A 16146-nucleotide genomic window follows, 5' to 3' on the forward strand; every position below is an offset into this window, starting at 1 on the left:
TAGCCATTTGACTGTGTCTTAAAGTTGTGATGTTGGGCATCAGATTTCATTCCTGTGCTCTTTGTTGCCAAACACGGACCTGCACATAGCTGTGCTGTCATTGCAGTCCTCTGTAGGAGAGCTGCTTGGTTGGCTTGCATACAGTTTGTGGTTAAGTGATTGAATTTAGTCAGCTCAGTTCTAAAGAAAAGGAAAACTGGGTTCTATTTTTTGCTTTATTTCCCTCTTTTGGGGGTGGGGGTGGGATGGGTGAGCATACCTGTTTGTGCTTAAAAATTGAAGCACTTGTAATAAAATTTGGTATAATGAATTATCCCCTTTTTATATTTTGAATAATCCTTTCTCAAATAACGATTAATTATTTAAATTTTACCTCTGAAGCCACTAAAAATGCTTGTTTAAAAGCAAATTAACCAAAGATGTTGCAGCCTTCAGTTCACCTCAGTATCTGTCAAAAAATAATGTCAGCTCTTCAACACAGAGAATGTCTCATGTCCCTTTGGACAGGATTTTCATAATTAAAAGAAATTACACTTTTAACTTGTACATAACTTTAAATTACAAAGGATACCTTACAAACACAGATGCTGTTAGTATGGGTGTATAAAGCACCTAGTGTAAAGATAATTTATCATCGTTTGTTGCTGGTCCCTTCAAGTCATACTGTAATGTAAAAAGGGGCTTCTGTAGCCTATAATAATGGCCTTTTAGCATTTAGAATTTAAAGTCTCTGTTACATTATCTTTACAGAGAACATGCACAGCCTAAGTGGTAGGCAGGCTTTTACATGCTGGTAAAAACCTCCAGCTATACCACTCCAGCTTTTCTTACTCTAATCAGACTTTGTGCGAGTTAAGTGATTACCAACAGCAAGTGTGCAGTGGTAGCCTCCCAGGTCATCATGCAAAGGAGTCTGCAGAGAAATTCCAGGCCTCTGACTGTGCAGGAGAAGGCAAAGGACTCAAAAATGTGTCTCTTCCTATGTCCTCCAATTCTGTTGTAATAAATAAAATAGTATCTGTGCTGAGCTGCTCAACGCAGTTGTTATCCATGGATGTTACATTAATTTTTTCCCCTCTGTTTTACTGGTAGCACAGCTGACCTTGTTAATGATTTTAAAACACCCTTCACAGTTACCTGGAGATGTTTGGCTTTAATTTATGGTAAAGGATGAAAAGCACTTAGCAATAGAGCATTTCCAAAAAGTATTTTCCTGTGGCACAGTATTTTGTTGAAAGTTACCCTGATTTCTGCTGTAACATAATTCAGAGGATATGGCAGTGAAGTCCGCAGGATTCTTCTCAAGTAACATATTTCATTATGTATAATTTCCTTACTAATCTTTATCTGAGTTTTTCTAACTGCTTTTTGAATAGAATTTCTAGAATTCTCAATTTATGGCTGAGGTTTCCTGGAATCAGAATTACAGTCCAAGCTCCTGGCTGGAGCAGAGAGGTCTCTTAAGGATGGATAGGGAGCCATCAGGCCTCCAGCATGTTTTTACTTCCATCTTATACAACTCTTCTGAGTAGAAGGGCAAGTTTATTGTTTGTTTATCTTTGAGCCAAAAAAATCAGGAAGTTTGGGTTGTATGACTCCTTTTTTCCTAGCAATCTATATTGTATCTAAATCAATTCAAGCTGTTTCTCAATCACTAGATATATTTACATAAGCATACACTAATTTATCAATATATGTCACTATTTACATTTTCTTATGCTTCATTGATTAATATTGGCCTATGAGAACTGAGGATCTGATTCTTGGTAGTTGTTCCAATGCTTGTGTCAAGTAAACATATTGTACGTAGCCAGGCAATTATAAATTTTTGAAAATGGCTTCAGAATTTTCTATAATTACAGTACTTAAGAAATTCAAGTGGGTAGATAAAGAATGCATGGAGGGATCTGAGGGCTGGACATTTTTATTTCTTTGTCACTAGGTTATTAGTGTAGCTATTTAAAGGTTTCACTTCAGCTCTTTTAAACAAAAGGAGATGAGGAAACTTATTTTATTATGGCCGAGTATTCATATCACCAAAATATTAATAAAAGTAATACACAGGGCAGATGAGTTGTATGGGTTCTAAACCTTATAACTTCTGAAGTAAAGTGAAGACCATCAGTCTCAAACTTCATTCCCTTTCCCACAAAAAGGAGAAGAAAAAAGCTGTTTTCTCAAGGGTGTTTGGGATGCAGTTTCCTCAGCTTTCTGACTGTAAAGAACAAGGCTGGCATGCTCTTCCCTTTCAAGGAAGTTTTTCCTGTTCCAAAAGATGCCACCATATTTTAAACATAAGGAGTTGTGTCTGGTTGTTGGATATGTCAGAAGGATGACATAGCCCAGCAATTTTAAGAAGATAATCTCTGGGCAAAATGGCTTTGGGTAGAGATATGTCTGTAAGTCACAGAAAGGTCAGAACATGACAACTAATCTCTGTTGAGGGTGCCTCCCTGTGATTTCTGTCTCAGCTGAGCAGGTTCAAGTCTGTCCTATAATCTGCTGTGAAAACATTGAGACCATTCAACCAAAACAGTGTTGCCGTGTCCCTATGATAACAAAGCAGTGTTCTGTTAATGTGCCCCAGTCCAACCTTAATCCATTTTTCAAGGCTTGTAGATACTTGTTAAGCCAAATGCCAGTGACAAACTTCATTAAAGCTACTGTTCTTCCCACAGACTGCTTTTTGCAGCCTCACCTCCAGCACTGTTGCTTGAAGACCATTATTTGCTTTTATTGCAACTATAAATCTCCAGAAGATAAAAAGGGAGGTTTCACCTCGGTACAAGGTTTTGCAATCTTAAAGCCTTCATACAAAAGCAGATAGATTCACGCACTAAAACCAAAACGGAAAGCTGTCCCTTTGCTGCCTTTCATGTCCTCAGTTGTGACCATGAAAATGTAAATAGATATGTGAGAATCTGACAAAACTAAGAATTTGTTCTCCTAAAAGACTAGTTTCCTTATGAAAGCCATACACTGTAACATACACTTAATAATCTTTATCGTAATTAATAAAACATAGCTGAATATTCAAACACTTTAACATGGTTTCTGCAAGTGCTTCTTGACTCACCAGTCTCAGCCAGATTCCACACGGTTTACACACAGTTAATCCCATCAGAGAGGCTGCACTGGCACACAGAATAGCAAGACAAAGTACTCAAGTATATAGAGACCACAATGCTGGGTCTTGTGTCTGCTGGGAAAGTCCAGCGCTATATGAAATAGCCCATATTTTTGGTGGGTTTGGTGAGCCTAATTCAGCTCCAGCTCTGCTTATAGCTGTGGAGACTACTTCCATGGCTGTATTTTTGTAAGAAAGCATGTAGATGTTTAATCCCTGGTCTGTCTTTCACAGCCCATACTGGATTAGGCAAGACCTGGAAAGAGTTTCATTAGTTTCTTCCCTGTTACAATAGGATCCTGCCCAAAGGCATTTTGAGACAAGAACCCATATGGTTATTGAATATGCGGTATGCTGTAAACCAGCCAGAGAAGAGGGAGTGACTTTGCAGGTTGTGATATGACTGTAAATAATAATTCCTTCCCAAGTCAATTGATTAGACATAAATGCTGTCACTGAGATGGTTGTTACAACACTGCAGTAAAGGCAAGGGTATCGAGATGCATGTTGGCTAAGGCTGCTTCTGGTACTTTTCCAACTCTCATTATCCACTACTCTTTAAACACATGGAATTTGGAACGTACCACTCTCACCAAGCAGCCATGTGTAATTTTCCTACAATGGGGTAAAGCTCTGTGTTACAGTCTCTGTTCTTGCCTAACATTTGAGTTGCCTGGGTTTCTGTTTGTTTGTTTGTTTTTAGTGCTACTGAGATTTGTACTGACATTTTTATGAAGCTAATTTTTATAATGTCAGGATTTTGTATTTAAGTGATAGTAGAAGAATCATAACACATCACTTTATGCATGAAGTTAAGATTATTTTTTCCTGTACACCTCAGTTTATGTTTATGCTGAATTTCATCTCCCATTTTAATTAGCAGTCACTGTGTTTCATAAGGTCCTTTTGCAATTCTTCACAATCAGCTCCCATCTTTGTTACCCTGAGTAACTCATCACCTCCAGCAAACTGTCACCTACTCACTCATCCTTCTCTAGATTGTTTAATAACGTGGAGCTGCATGAGTTCCAGCACAGATCACTAAGTGGAGTTTCACACTCTCTGAGAAAGCTGAGTATTTTTCCTCCTCTGTTTAATATCCTTTGATCAATGTTGTATCCATGTAAGAACCTCCCCTCATGTCTCAAAATTTCTTAGCTTCCTTCAAGACTTGATTAGAAACTTTGTTGAATGCCTTTTTGAAATTGAAGCAGGCTATATTAAAAGGGTCTCCCTTATCCACACACCCATTGACTCCTTCAAAGGGCTTCAAAGAAAGTGACATTCTCTTGCACATGTCATGTGGAGTCTTCCCCAGGAGCTTAAATTCATTCCTTCCACTGTAATTTCAAAGTTAAGTTTGTCCACCTTCAGCATCCAACCCCTTGGTCTTTCTGTGCCTTTGTCTGCAAGATCAAAAGTCTTTTGAAAATTTGGAAAATCTGACTCCAGACAACTCAGGGAATTTGTGAAACTTTCTTGTTCTCTTGCTGTCTTTCCCATGTTGCAATACAGTTCTCAGTGGCAAACAGCACAATGCTGACAAGATTCTACAGTCTTATTCCTGTGTTGACAGTCACAAAAAAAACCCAAATTACCAGCTAGACATTAGGACAAATCTGTTCTTCAGGTTTGAATTAAAGAGGGACAGTTACCAAGTAACAGAGCAACTTGTGGGAGGCTTGTCACCTGGTGATGCTTCTCAGGGACTTGCATGAACAGGGAAGATGGACATTATAAAAGAGACAGCCTCACCAGCCACTGCAGAAGAAATTTGATGTGGACTAGAAGCAGAGAGAACCTAGTTTTCACAGTGCTCATCCTTGGACTCCAAAAAAGTTCTTGTATCCAACAAGGGACTCTCGACTAAACCAGACTCCAGAGTAGTTCTGAGTAGAGACATTTGTTTTAGAACTGCATGCAAGGCTCTGTGGACGTCTCATGTCCTGAAAAAATATATAACCTGGTCATCTCTATACTGGAGATAAGGGTGTATTGAAACTACTGAGATGCCTCTGGCATATTTGCTGGGCATGAAGTGAGCACTGGCAGTTGATATTTTACATATACTGACTGTACAGGGATCACATGCATCTAAGTATATGTACATCTATATATTACACAAAGATGCAAATCTATCTATATATGAATAGACAGATGTATATAAATGGGTATATATTCTATCTGTAGAAGGAAATGTCCATAAAGTCTGAAGACGTTCTTTCATGGGCTATGATCTTTCACAAACTGCATACAAGGATCCTTGCCCTATTTCTTCCTGACAGCTTAATTTTATATGTGAAAGGGTTGTGTAAGCAGCATTTTCAGCCACCACCTGACTGGCAGCTTACGATGAAATGATCATCTATGATTACTCCTAAATCTGTCTCTGAACTAATTCTTGCCAAGACAGTCTGTGTGTCTGTCTCTGGTGTTGTGTAAGTTGGTATTTAGCTACCTGTCAGTGGATGTCATGGGACTGTGACCAGGCCAGTCAGGTTAACGTAACAGTAACCTGTCTTTGTCCCTCTTTATTACACTTCAATTTACATGTCTTCCACAGACTTTATTAGCAGAAGTTTTATGTTATTATTTAGTTCACCGATGAACAAACTGAATTGTGTCAAGAAGACCTCAGCTCTTTGGCATTGCTGCTAAACGTGGTCATGCTTACTGGTGACCACCAATGATCAATATTTTGAGATCCGCAAAAGAACCAGTTTTTAACCATGTAGTTAATTACCTGGCAATTACATATTGCACAAGTTTTTAAAACCAAACACAATGCTGTACTAATGCCTTGGAGGAATTAACATTGCATTATGATGGTTTTCTTTATTCAACAGACCTGCAATCGTATCAATAAAAAGACACCAGCCCTATTTAACTCCCTTTGTTACTACTAGCCAGTAAAGTGCTCTGAACTGAAAGGTTAAGGATGATCTTCTCCTCCACTTGGGATCTCCTTCTCCCTTTAGCTTTGAGCAGGAAGCTCTGCCAGCCAAATCCTGGTTTCCACTGCAATTCCTGACAAAAGGAAATACCTTTAGGTAAGGCATGTGCTGGGAATATTTGGCTGGAGAAAACACAGCCCCAGAGGAGAAGTGGGACCTGTGTGTTAGCTAGGTAAAGTCATAGGAGAAATGGGGACCATCACCCTGGGGACCGTCCTGCCCAGCACAGCCCAGACCTGGCAGTTCATCTGTCCCTGGGTAAATGTCTGTGTTGGATCAAACTTGCTGAGCCCCAGGACCAGGGCTCCAGCTGAGCTGCAAAGGGGCTCCTGGGCCCTGGGCTGGGGCGAGGCGGGGGTCCCAGGTTAGGCAGGTCAGCATGGTTGGAGGCACTCGGTGCCTGGACAGAACCAGCAGATTATCACGCAGCTTGCAGCTGTGTTTCTATGAAATTAAAACACACGTACTTTGGTGATAAAGAAGGCAGAAGATATCTGTGGTGGACCTAAATCTAGTTGATGATATGTCCCCAACACGCTGCTCCAGCAACATTTAAAAGCTTCTGAAATGAACATAAATGTAGTATTCACTCATGTTTATGTGCCAAAAGTCACCACAAAGCAGTGAGTGATGCTGATGAGGTAGGAAAAGACAGTAAAGCAACATTTTTAAAGGAGAGCACAACTTCTTGAGATACTCATGGTCCAGGGCAAGCCAATGACACCCGCTTTCCAGTGGGAAGGGCAGCCAGGCCCCAGCCCCTGTTATGCCAGTGGTAGTCATACACACAAGAGGGCCCAGGCAGTTTTCTGTCAGCAGTGATTTCCTGAAGATAATGCACACATGGCCATAGAAAAATGAGTCTGGGGGTCTGCTTGCCTTTCAAGGAAAGGTGGCAATGCCATCATCCAAGCTTAGGAATTCTGTTTGAAGGGGATGCAAGGCTCTGGGATGTTGGGATGCTGTGGGCACAGAGGTGGGATAGCCACTGTCAGTAATGGGACCACCTAGAAGGCAAGGTGGTATGATGCATCTGACCAACACTGGGCTTTCCTGCAGAACAGGTCTCCACAAGGGTCTGGAGAGGAAAGTCCCAGTCTTTCTCAAGCTTGCAGGTGCCAGGTAATTGCATCAAGAGCAGGTCTTCTGTGAAGGGAGGAGCTCAAAGACTGAACAGCTTCAGCCAGGATTTGACAACCCACAGTGGCTCAATAGACCTCTCTGGGAGATGAACCTATGCATTTTTAGAGCAGTTCAGACGTAAATATGTGCTGTATTTTGGGATTATCTATAGTGCAACAGAGATAATGCATGATAATACACCTCCCAGAGCCTGCCCTGGTTGCCTCCCTGGGTTCCTCCTGCCCTGCTTGCTTGATGGGAGCCAGGAGTTTTCATCTTCCAGAGGTACTTACACACCCACTGCAGCTTCAACATGCAGTTCCCTGGGGGCTGTGAGATCCCCCACGGGGTAGCAGGGTGGTCTGTCTGGTGTGGTTTCCATCTGTGCAGGACAGTCACTGACATGGGGCAACCTCATGGTCTCCTTTCTCCTCCTCTACCCTCTGGTGGAGCTGCCACACTGTCCTCCCAGCCTCCTGGTGCAGTGGCCCTGGGCAGCAGCATCCAAATCTAGGGCCAGAGAGGCCACTGTGGCGTTAATGTTTCCAGAGTGAACGTATGGCTGATGGCAGGATGAAATCTAAGCTGCTGAGTTAGATACAACCCAGGTTTACATCAGAGAAGTGTAATGTCAAGAAGAAGGTGGGGAGTAACCAGCCAGCAAACCAACTGAGGATGAAGAGGAAACTCCCCTCAAATGCCCAGCATACCCCAGGGGAAAAAAAAAGGATTTTGTACAAAGTGCATTTTTCTTGTACACATTGCTCCTGCTCAGTTAGGTGTGATCAGGGATGGACAATCATCCTTTAGCTTGCAAGGTGCTTCCTGCCAGGCTAAGCTGTCCATGTGATGTGTATTTGTGTTTCAAAACTGAGTTCCAGGTCAGCCTAGCTGCAAGCTAGGGGAGAGCAAAGTTGTACAGACCAAGGGAGTCTGTAGGGAAACGGCTGCGCTGAGGATGCCAGATCCCACTGTCTGCATCTAAGAAAAGCCAGAGGGACAGACACTGCTGTGGGCATCCTGTTAAGCACAGGCGAGGACTGTATAGCTTTCACTTGTGACCTTTCAGCTTCCAAAATCTTGGCTGTAACTTGCTAAAATACACTTTGCCTTTACTGTCACACTTAACCAAGCAGAGGTGGGGGGGTAAGGAGCTGTCCTGGAGCCTGCTGAGCACGTTTTGAGCATTCTGCTTCCCTGGAGATGCCAAGCTGAAGCCAAGCGGCATGACCACGCCATCCTGGGCCCTGCAGTGAATCCTCTCCATCAGAAGTTGCTGCACAGATGCTGCTCTCAGGAGGGACTTCTCAGTCCCCACAGCCCAGCAGCCCCTGGAACAACTGCCCTCCCAGCTCCAGTTAAGTCCTGAAGGTGAGTGAGCAAGCCTCAGGTCAAAACTATGTCAGGTCTTCAGGCAGCATCAGGCTTCTGGACAAAACCACTGCACCCACCTTGTGCCTGTATAGGGATTGTTTCCCCTGGGGAGACATCAGCCATCTCAGGATGGGATGTGATGTTTTCCTCTCCTGTTGGTGCAGACTCAGGACAGAGCACCTCTGGGTGATGGGCAGGTGTTGGCAGAGCCAGTGGCCCACCAGTGATGCATTGTACTCCTGCGTCATTCATTGGCACTTCCTTCTGAATAAGCTCCTCTCTAATGGGCTTGGTGTCAGCTCAGTGCTGGTCAGGAAAGGGCAGCAGGCAACACCAGAAAGGAAAAATGATTTTGAAAGTGGAAGAATCCAGGATTCTCTGATGCCTTCCTCTGCCGGGTGAATAACAAACCACCCGGCCACAGCGTTTGTAACTAGACTCTTCTCCATATTTTTAGCAACTGATCTATGAGATCATTTTGCTATTTTCAGTTGTTTGTGACTTGGGACTTTTCTGCTGGGAACATGCTGAGTGGGAAGGAGCACATACTCTGAGTTTCCAGTGAGGGGCTGAACAGACCCTACATACCCAGTAAATGATACTCATTTTCTGAGCAGTTTACCTCCCCGGAGCATCAGCAACCCAGGGAATCAACAACTGTTTTGGAAATGCCCTCCAGGTTCCTCTAAGATGCAGGAGAATAAGCATGTACCCAGGAAAAGTCCAGACACTCTGCAGTAAACTGACCTGATCACTTCTGTCAGCAGGCAGAGTCCATCTGTAAAGCTGAATGTCACCTCCTGTGCCCCCTTTGCAAGCAAGAAATATAATTCCCACACATGCCTTTTGGTGACTCAGTAGTTTCAGAGTGAAGTGTCTCACAGCAGATCATATATTCTGTGTACCCTACACCATTCCCAGCGCTAACACAGTGCTGGCTGCACACAATTACATCTGACAGCTGGGCACCATTAGCAGGCCCTGCCCTCCGAAAGGGGCAGCTCTGGCCTGCTTCTCTCCTGCTTGCCCTGCTGTGTTACACACAATCTGCTTTACATCATCTCTTATCTCAAAGAGACCCTGACCCTGAGTGCTGCTGTTCATTCATAAATGAATAAGGATGCAATAATTAATTGACTAAGCCACAGATATAACCTTACATCAAGCCTGAAAAACTACCTGAAGGATTCTCCTAATGCCACCCATGCTGTGCTAAAACTGTGGCTTCCTTCATCTACATCAGAACTTTAACAACCATTAAACAGAGACAACCTTTTGCAACCAGGGCAAGGCTCAGAAGAAACGAGTGACTTGGGCTTTCTGTAAGTGGCATGGTCCCAGCAGCATAGGGGCTGGGGTGCAGGGCTGCCAGCCGCAGCACAGCACACTCCTGCCTGGTGTGTTAGGCACAGCCTTAGCCACTTGCTCCTGTGGTTAACAACTCCCCCTCCAAATTTGTTTCACATTGTAGATGTGATTTCTTGGTAGCAGCATCCTCCTGGCATCACATCACCAGCCCAAGTCCTCTGTGATGTCACTTTTTCTCTATGTATGGCTATGTATGAACATGCGTCAGCCACTTCCCATCCTCTTTTTGACAGGATAAATAACCTCACACTGCAAAGGGCTTTATAACAAGGAGCTTATCCTCCTTCCCCAGCAAACCTGCACCACATCAACAACCCTCCAAAAGCCCCTGCAGCAACTGCCACCTGGGTGCCAGCAGTGCCACCCTCCCCTCGGCTCAGTGTCCCCCCACAGCCAGTGTCTCATGGCAGGACACTAGGACTTGGCTCACACCCCAGTACTCCTGCACCCACGTGCTGGGTGGCCAAGTGCTGCTGACCTTTAAGACCTTGGCAGAGCAGCAGGGTTTCCAACCAGGATGAAATTCTGGCTCTGGAAACCCAAGGGTAAATCTGGGGACAGGAGAGCTTGATTTCTTCTGATCAGACCCTCGAGTTAAAGGTAAGCTTTGGGCTTTTTGCACATTGAGAGCCTTGGCAGGGCTCCACCGAGCGAAGCACAGCCCATGACTGAAGCACAGCCACCCATGTGGCAACCCTGCATGGAGCCGTGGGACACTGGAGCTCCTTGCAGCCTGACAGACGACGACAACCTCTGCAAGCCAACAGGCACGAGATGTCTCAGCCTTGGGACTTCAGCATTTCCACAGCTTCAGGTTCACCAGCTCAGCTGCAGAAGTTTTAAGCTACTGAATTACTTTTTCTATGGTGCTTCAAATGTATAAAGTGCTTATAGAAGTGCAAAATGGTACTTTTATTACTAAAAGAGGACTGTTTATTTATTCTTATTTCCTTTCAAGTTAGAGGAGGAGAGTGGAAGAAAATATGAACTTGCTTTCTCCAAGAAAACAAACTGACCTTTGAGTGTTATGAAAGCCTTTATACAATAATTTGGGCAAAGAGAACTGGAATTTCTCCTGTGAAGCATATTTTTCCTTTAAAAATGCCAGTTTGCTAAAACAAGAACAGTTTGCAGAAAGGCTTGGTTTCAATCTGCCCATTTGATAGCTGGTTTGAAAAGTTTTGAAACTGCTGAAATGATGAGTTTGTTAGCATAACTCTTCAAATATGAAGTTTATCTATAGTTGGAGTTAAAAAATAGAATTAGAATTCTAAAAATAGAAAAAAAATAATAATAAAAAATAGAATTGAAGTAAAAATTAACTATTTTTGCATTTTTTAAAACCAAAAGGTTTAAACTGACCTGATCCAAAACACATTGTGATCATCAGTTCACAACAGCTTTGAAATTTGGATTTCTGGGGATTGGAAAATTCATCCCATCCCAGGAGGAGACTGGTAAGCAACCCTGTCAGGAAAGCTGCAGGTGGGGACCAGGGACGTGAGGCTTCATGCCTGTACTCTAGAATAAACTGCCAACCTTGTACAGTGTCATCACTTTCTTTACAGGTATCTCTTCCGAAATGGGCTCAAATAACTCCCTGACCTGTGGCTGTGACCATGGTGCAAAACATGAACTCCGCGTTTGGACAGGCTAACATGAAGCCATTACCTGGTCTGAAGACCTCCACACAAAATAAATATATCTAGTATCCTGGTGCAAAAATAATGTCAGTTAGAAATCAGGAAGCCCCTTCTGCCTCATGACTATTTTCTCCCAGCAGCTCAGAGGTGGGACACAGCCACTGCATGGTTTGCCTGAGCCTGTATTCAGCATGGGGAGGGCTGGGGCAATGTTGGGTTGCCCTGATTTGTACTTGTTTTACTGATCTGCTCCTATTTGATGGGTTTGTTTTCAGTTTTCAGAATAGCACAGGTTCAAAGCAACAGGCGAAGCATTTCTGGCGCTCTCGCTCTTCACCAAAGGCAGTGTTAAGACATCTAATGAAAAAAGAACAAACATTAAGCTAAAGACACGTCTGTCTTACTAACCAATACTAACTAACCTTAGAAGGCTTATTACTTTTTGCTGCTGCTTTTCAACCAAAAATGAAGTAGTCTGGGCTAGAACTACTGTTTAGAGCAAGATAAAAGTCCAGTCAAGATCCTGCCCTCTGTTAAAGGTACTTTTGTCTGGGAAATATACTGGGAATAACTGGTGGGTGGGGGAAACCAAAGGAAATAAGTAAAAAGAGGTGAGTAAACTTTCTTTTTTTTTCCTTTTTTTTTTTTTCTCCCCTGCTTTCCGCACCAGAGAAAGCACACAAAACCAGTTACATTCATTCTAATTTTGGAAAAAGTGGGGTTTCTAAGGCCAAAACAAAAAAGAAAGACTTCATCCTGGAATAACACTCTCCAGAGTCTGCACTAGCAAGGTACTAATGCACTTCCCGGCGGGGTGAAATGATGCTGCCTTTGGCCTTTAGCCCCGTGGCACACCAAAGGCATGAAACTATGGCTCATCACAGATATCTTTTATTGTGGCTTAGGGCCAAAAAGGCAACAATAATGACTTATATTTGCACAGCATGTTTCATAATCCACTGGGGTCACAACCAAGCAGGTTGTGTGCAGCTGTGCCCTTCTCATTCAAATTCCTAAGTACAAAATTAATGTGCTGGTTTGTGGTTGTTAGAGAAGACACTAAGTGGCCTGTCTTTCCTCCTTGTTACTTGATAATGCATCCTGCTGCAAGTCCTTCTAAAAGCTGCTGCTGTTAATTTTTATCCTCCTAGAACTGAAATATTTTAATCCCAGGCAGTGTATAATCAGTGCAAACCTGCCCTTGCTCATGTCCCCAGCTGGAGCAAGAGATGTATCCGCTTGAAACCCAGAAAGACAAAACCATTCCCTCTCTCATTTGATCATCTCCAAACTGCTCTCTCTGGCAGCTGGGCATGAGGCTCCTTCATCTGGAATTAATGTCTGCTCTTCAAAAAATCACCCATCACTTTTCTTTTTTCCATCCTTGCTGCTTAGCCTAACACTTTCCTGAATAGCCAGGAATAAAGTGGCATTGTGGGGGTTTTGAAGTTCACAGAGCTATGTGTGATTAACAATAGCCAAGAATCAAAAGCATTATGCTTAAACACATCTAATAAATATAATGGAGAGAGAGAGAAGTCTGAAGGCTTTTCTACATCTGAAACAGATAATTCAAGGGTCACAAAAAATTCACTGCCATAAAAAATGTAAGTCCCTGGAGTTTTTGGAGTAAATCCAGCCCAAATCCAAAGAGCGTCAACCAAGGATACCTTTAATAAATGTTTAATTATTCAACCATTGGATCATGCGGTTCCTAATTCTCTTCCAACAGGCATTTTGCCTGGTAATTAGTTTATCTATGCACTGAGCTGACACCAAAGCCCAGTGTCCTCCTGCTGGGTGATACCACTGGTGGATGTTTGTCGACGGTCTCCATAGCCCCTGCTACAGCCACTCTGGCTTGGCGCCCAGAGATTAGGTCAGAGAGTCACCCAAAACCACGGTGCCCAAACAGCCAGATCAGGCGGGTAGCTGTACCTGTGTCCAGGGCTTGAGGGGTGTCTGGGGATCCAACATCCCCCACAGCGGGAGAAGAGGGATGTGTCCTCCCACCAAGACCTGGGGTGATGCAGCGGCTTCCCTCATCACATGGGATTTCGTTGGTGATGGGGAGTGTGTCTCCCAGCTCCTGCTGGCACTGTCCTTGGGAGTTGCAGGGGCAGGATTCAGCTGGGCTGTTGGAGGCTTATCCTCACCATCCAGAAGCCACAAAGCTCCCAAGGCAGCCAGTGGGGTGGTGGGAGGGGTGAAACGCAGACCGTGGGCACCCCAGCTTGGGCCTGGGGGTCTCCCAGCCACCTGCAGCATGCTGGCAGGAGCCTAGAGGAGCAGAGCAGCCTGAATAATGTCATTTTGCAGCCCAAAATAATGTCATTGAAGCCAAGTCAATGTCACCTTGCATTCTACATGTTTATGTGTTGTCCTGCCCACATCTGGTGTGAAAGAAATAATAACAGTTGTACACACGGCTGATGTGGTGCCTTCAGGCTTAGGTTTCACTGTGCTAGGTGGAAGCCCAGCCCAGCTCCTGCCCAGCAGCCACCACAGCACTCAGCCTGGGAGATGAGCCTGAGCTCAGCTCTGCAGAGCATCACCTGACTCCTGAGATGTCTAGAGCAGTCCTACATCAAGCCTGCACTATAGCCCCATTTCAAATAACAATAGTATGAAATTGTATTTTATTTAACTCGGTTTTGTTTTCTATAAAAACAAAGATGATAAGAAAGTTTATTTCAGCAACCAAACTGGGGGAATCCATTAAATAACTATCTGGATCCAGCTTTCTGAAATCCTCTGTTGTTAGATGAACTGGTTTCTTTTGAGGACTACCTTTATTTTGACTATTTATTTAGAATATTTATTTTGACAACCAAACTAGTATAAAAAATTCTGCCTTGACTCCAGACCCAACCTATCAGCTTTGGGGCTGATCTGCTTTAGGTTTCTGAGACTGGAAACCGGTGCTGGGCTTGCAGAAGGCACTCAGCTGCAGCCCCGTGGCACAGACACTGTGTATCACACCTAGCTTTGCCTCTTGACTGTAATCCTGCCTGAGCAGGGGCTGTGACCCTTCCCTGCCTGTTTGATTTTTTGGAGCATTTACTCTTGGTAGGTCTATGAGGCCTTCTACAGAGAAATATTTCAAAACCTCCACTAATCATAAAAGAAATCAGGTAGAAACCCACATAGGAACCCTCTAGGTAGGATCTAGAAATGCATCTTGCCAAGAGTCAGAGCTGACATCTCCTGGGGTAAAAGACTGGGTTTGTCCTCCTCAAAGGACAACAAAATATGAGGATGTCCCCCCCAGTGCAATCCTGAGTCTCTGCTGCACCCCTGCCTTCATGCTCAGAGGTGTGTTTGCTCTCAATGTCTGGCATTGATACCTGGAGGCTGGGACCTGCTGGAGTAATCCCATGTGCACAACACATGTAATGTCTTTTGACATAAGGGCGACAACTAAATGCCTTCACTGCTGGGTTGAGCAGTGTGCTGAGCTAGGTTGCTTGTCTGACTTGGCACTATGGGATAGGATTGTGCACTGTGGGAGAAGCCGTTATTGATCAGTCTCAGCAGTTTTAGCTCCAGCTTTGGTTATGTGAAGGGCCATCTCATTCTGTGAGCACTTTCCTCACATCCCATTATGGTCCAAGCAGGTTTCTTACCTGCCTCCTCACTCCTGCGCTGGGGCACTTGTGGGCAGAAGGGTAGTGGATGCTATCTCCCTCCCTCTGTGTTCCCAGGCTGGGTAACCAGTCCCCAGCTGACAACCTGCTGGCAGGGACAGTGCCATCACCATCCCACCATGGGGTTCTCCCGGAGAGCATGCAGCAGCATGTGCTGCAAGTGCTCTTGACTGCAAGTGCTCAAGACAGTCCCTGCATTGTGCATGTCACCATGTCATTCATCACCATTGCTTCAGTGTGACCGCTGGTCTCTCACTGACCACGGGTTTTTTTAATGGAAGTAGATGGACTTTAAAGCCCCAGAGGAGTGATTACAGGCAGGGGAAGGTCAATGTGTGGCTCAGTTGTGCTGGGCAACTTCATACTCCTGAGTCTAAGCTGAATTTGATAGCAGGTAGTTAGAAATGTGTGGATGTGCCTCTGCTCCAGGAGACACATGTCCACCAACCCAGGTAGTCGCTGGCTATGACCTACCCTCTCTGCAAGGGGATGCAAGCAAATTCTCCATAGCTGGACTGAGCAGTGGGATGCACACTTGTGGAGGGCACAGTCACAGGGAAGGATTTCATGATGCCCTCAGGAAACCACCAGGACAAGTCCAGGGGTTGTGACAGCCTCCTGGAAAACTAGCCAGCACAGGTTGCTGACTGGGAGGGATTCAAGGAAAGAAGGAGATACCTTACAGACAAACAGGAAAAAATAGGATTTTTTTTTCAATGAAAGACCTACTTTTTAAACAAGAATAGGAAACCCTGGAGGAGGTGGGGATGCTGCTGCTGCTTCACACTTTGCTTCCATGAGCAAGGCAGGGAACTGCAAAGCAGTTGCCAATCAAACTCTGGGGAGTGTGAGTCCAAGGTATGCGGCAGCTACGGAGGCACCATCTCAGCCCCAAGGCTTTGCCTCCTGGG

The 16146-nt window shown here is 44.3% G+C and overlaps 1 long non-coding RNA gene across 1 annotated transcript; it reads left to right on the forward strand.

Moving 5' to 3' along the window:
• The first annotated feature begins 10448 nt into the window (after positions 1 to 10448).
• On the forward strand, positions 10449 to 13283 carry LOC141923852 (uncharacterized). The gene is made up of 3 exons (XR_012623414.1): positions 10449 to 10545; positions 11296 to 11402; positions 11514 to 13283. It is a non-coding gene; the product is annotated as an uncharacterized LOC141923852 (long non-coding RNA).
• The last annotated feature ends 2863 nt before the right edge of the window (positions 13284 to 16146 follow it).

This window comes from Strix aluco, chromosome 5, assembly GCF_031877795.1.
Source record: "Strix aluco isolate bStrAlu1 chromosome 5, bStrAlu1.hap1, whole genome shotgun sequence".
In the NCBI taxonomy this organism is placed as follows: Eukaryota; Metazoa; Chordata; class Aves; order Strigiformes; family Strigidae; genus Strix; species Strix aluco.